This window comes from Neomonachus schauinslandi, chromosome 12 (assembly GCF_002201575.2).
Source record: "Neomonachus schauinslandi chromosome 12, ASM220157v2, whole genome shotgun sequence".
NCBI classification, from domain to species: Eukaryota; Metazoa; Chordata; class Mammalia; order Carnivora; family Phocidae; genus Neomonachus; species Neomonachus schauinslandi.
The window spans coordinates 13,280,252-13,284,669 of record NC_058414.1 but is presented as its reverse complement, the minus strand read 5'-3'; positions in this window follow the sequence as shown (position 1 = coordinate 13,284,669).

Below are 4,418 nucleotides of genomic sequence, written 5' to 3'. Positions count from 1 at the left end.
GTTCCTTCAAAGTTGTAAATTATTATGGAGAGATTAAAGACATTAAATCATTAAATATGTTTCAGGTTATATTATGTCAATTTTATATCGGGTATAATACTAGTCCTACCTGGAACTCTTTTTCATGAGACTACATGATGGAGAGCAAAGGCTCAGGGGTTGGAGGACCTGGGTTGAATTCCCAGTTCTACCATTATGGTTGTATAACTTTTGTCAAGTTTTTAATCTCTTTTAATCTCTGTTTTCTGACTATAATATAGGAACATTGATGCTGGTGCCTCCCCCAGCAATGTTATTATAAGGATTAAATAGAAATATAAATGGAATCCATAAAAGTGATACAATCTTCACATGCGATGTTATTCTCAGACCTGAGTACTCCAGACATTTCCCTTCCACATACCCTCTGCTCTGCCATGTGGACAATGATACTCAAAACTGACAGGAAGCTGCTCTCCAGCTACCATTTCTCAGGGCAGAGACTGAACTAAATATGGTAATCCTCACATCCTAACATTTCCCAAATTCTCTGGCTCAGTGCTGCTTTCTGTGCTCACTTCGTTGTATTCTGTATTAAAATGCAGTTATTTTTGCTTTGTTATATGAGTCAAAATTAAAAAAGAATACAAATGGGGAATCTTTTCTAAGTTAAAAAAAAAAAAGAATTTGTGGAATCTATACTGAGGTGACGGAATAGCTACCCATTAAAGAAATATTTATTGATGTAGATACTGTGGTGCCTAAATGGGGTGTCTCGATCGGATGGGGTCCCCCAAATGTGGGGCAACGATCTGGTGGAAGCTGGTGGCGCGGGCAGTGAAAGGATTCACAGGAGACAGAACAAAGGGGATAGAAGTTTATAAAATACACCACAAGGGGGCAGCGGGCAGGGTAGCAGAGGAGAGACGCGGCCGCGAGGCAGTGTGTGGGGGGAAAGGGGAAAGAGGAGGAAGTATGGTGACATATGGAATCTTCCCTTTTTTGGGAACTGTGCCTAGTTGTAAGTAGCCCATTGGCTAGTTAGGGCCTATGGATATTTTGAGGTGGGTCGTCTGATGGGCCTGCCTGTATTCAGCCAGATGGTCACTGTGGGCCCTTTCTACGTTCCATCGCTCAAGCCTGTTTGCCTAAAAGTGGCCTCTACAGATACTTTGATAGGTACCAGGAGCATAAGGATTAATAAGACACATGGGTGGCCAACAGCTCCTGGGGAAGGAGGTAGTTCATATGGAACCCAGTAGTTACAGATCAATTTAAGGAATGGATAGAAGTGCTATGAAGCACAGATTAGGGGTTGGCTAGCTCCATGGTGGTGGTGGGGTGCTAGGGAAGTCTTAACAGAGGAGATCATAATTAAGTTGACTTTTGAAATATGATGTTTTTTTTTCCCCCCCTAGGCAGAGAATGGAGGTAAAAGACATTTTAGACCGTAGGATCGATTTGGCAGAGGAATTGAGACATAACTGACATGGTGTGTTCAAAGAACAGTGCAGAGGCCTGTGTGGATAAAGCGTGAGGTAGAAGATGAAGCTTGGAAAGTAAATTGAGGCCACACAGAGGGCTTTATATGCCAGATTTACAAGCTCAGTCTCTATCCTGTTATGAATAGGAAATCATCAGAGATTTTAAGCAGGGAAATGCCCTGGTCAAATCCATTTTAGGAAGATAATTAACTGCAGGTAGAGAATTGGACTTAACCAGAGCATATCCTGACAGCAGTTCATTAATTATAGTAAAATAATGGGAGAAAACAGTCTAAACAAAGCAGAAGCAGTGAGGTAGAGTGGAGGGGTGGATCAAAGAAGGATTTAGCACATGCATTGAGTGACCAAAAGAAAGGAGAAAGAGGAATTGAGATGATTTCAAATTGCCTAGCTTGAGCCATTCTGGGATCTGGGAAAAATGAAAAATGAAAATAAGTTCAATATTGGGGGCTAAGGGAAGAGACAATTTCAAGGGGAAGATGAAACGATCAGTGTCAGATACTATGCAGAGGACATTTTTGACCTTGTAGTTTCATAGCCCCTTTTATACTCTTTTGATTTTAACATTTATTAGATTGTATTTATTCATCTAAATATGCATGCATGCATGCATCCACCCATTCATTCATTCATTCAGCAAAATAAGTGTTTTGTCCACTCCATGCCAAGCAATATAAGGTAACTCTTTTATTTTTATTTTTTAAAGGTTTTATCTATTTATTTGACAGGGAGAGAGAGCACAAGCAGGGGGAGTAGCAGAGGGAGAGGGAGAAGCAGGCTCCCCGTTGAGCAGGGAGCCCAATGCGGGGCTTGATCCCAGGACCCTGTGATCATGACCTGAGCCAAAGGCAGATGCCCTACTGACTGAGCCACCCAGTCTCCCCAATATAATATAGTTCTTTAGCTGACCTCCTTCTCCCCTCAAGTATGAGTCTGCGATCACCCTTGATAGCACTACTGTGTCTTTTTTCTTATGTGCTTCCTATACTAGCATGATGTCTATAATGCAGAAGTAATTCAAACGGGTCCCTCGGTGGCTCACTCTGTTAAACATGTGACTGTTGATTTCGGCTCAGGTCATGATAATCAGAGTCATGGGGTCGAGCCCCATGCTCAGTGTGGAATCTGCTTGTTCCTCTTCCCTCTGCTCTCCCCTCCTCCCCAATTCGTGCTCTCTCTCTCTCTAAAATAAATAAATGGGGGCGCCTGGGAAGTTCAGTCAGTTAAGCATCTGCCTTCAGCTCAGGTCATGATCCCAGGGTCCTGGGATTGAGCCCCACGTCAGGCTCCCTGCTCAGCCAGGAGCCTGCTTCTCCCTCTGCCTGCTGCTCCCCCTGCTTGTGCTCTCTCTGTGTCAAATAAATAAATAAAATCTTAAAAAAAAAAATCTTAACAAAAAAGAAATAATTCAAACAGATGTTCATTAGGTTCATTATTGATCCAAATAGGATGTGGGCTGGAAAAATAAGCCATTAAATTAAACAATTAAGAGGTTATTGTTAATCTTGTAAGAACAATACACTAGAATCCTGGGAGAAGAAGCCAAATTATAAGGGTGTTTAGGAGTGAATGGGAGGTGATAAAATAAAATAACAAGCTGTCAATTTTTCAAGAGTTTTTAGGTTAAGGGAGGGATGAGAGTTTGGATGGTAGCTTCAAGGGCAGAAAGTGTTGAGAAGGCTTTGATAATACATATGTTTCCTGAAATGCAAAAATTGTGTCAATATTATATAAAATTTTAGAGAATGGATTGTGCAACATTTAAACTGTATACATGTTTTTAAAAAAGTCAGCCTTTTGTTTTGCTCTATAGAAAGGCAGATGACTTTGCTGACTAAATGCCCTTTAAATTGATACCATCCAACTTTCTGCTGAAAATCCTTTCCCATCTCTAGATATGTCCTCATCAAATTCAAGGCAAATGCTTTTTCATATTTTCCCTTATCTCCTTAAGTACCATACCCCCGGGTTCTCCCCAGTTCTGTATTTTCAATTTAGCAGTTGTGTTTGCTATCAAATGCCGGTTTACATGTTGTATAAGTCAGGGTTCTCCAGAGAAATAGAATCAATAGGATATCTATATCTATCGATATTGATATATATGAAGAGATTTATTATAGGAATTGACTCATGAAGTTATGGAGGCTGAGGAGTTCCATGATCCACTCTCTGCAAATGGAGATCCAGGAAAGCCAGTGGTGTAATTCAGTCTAAATCCGAAGGCCTGAGTATGGGGTAGGGAGGGGCCATGGTGTAAATCTTGGTCTGAGAAAGTCGAACCAGCAGTGCCAATATCTGAGGGCAGAAGACAGACGGCTTAGCTCAAGCAAAGAGAGAGAGAGAGAAAATTTGCCTTTCCTCCTTTTTGTTCTATTCAGGCTCTCAGCAGATTGGATGATGCTAATCCACACTCGTGAGGGTGATCTTTACTCAGACCACTGATTCAAATGCTCTTCCCTTACTGAGATACCCTCACAGACACACCCAGAAATAATGTTTTACCAACTATCTGGGCATCCCTTAGCCCAGTCAAATTGATATGTATATTAACGATCACACATGTACTTCCTTGATTTCAAGAATCTCTACCTTAACTAATAATAGCTTCTCTTTATATTTATAAATCTTCTATTTATTGAATCTTTACATGCATTACCTCATTTGATCTTCATAAAAATTAACGTGGTATACTAATTATTTTTATTTCAGTGATGAAGCTGAGGCCTAGAGTCTTGTCCAAAATCACAAGTCTGGTGCCAGGACTCAATCCTTAACACTAATAAATTACCTCAACTTTTTAAATAGAAAATTGCCATAATAAACAACTCCAAAATCTCAATGACTTTATACACTAGAGGTTTATTTTTTTCTTATGTCACAGTCTAAGTTGTGTTCGGGGGGCTTTGCTCATGCAGTCATTCAGGTATCCAGGTT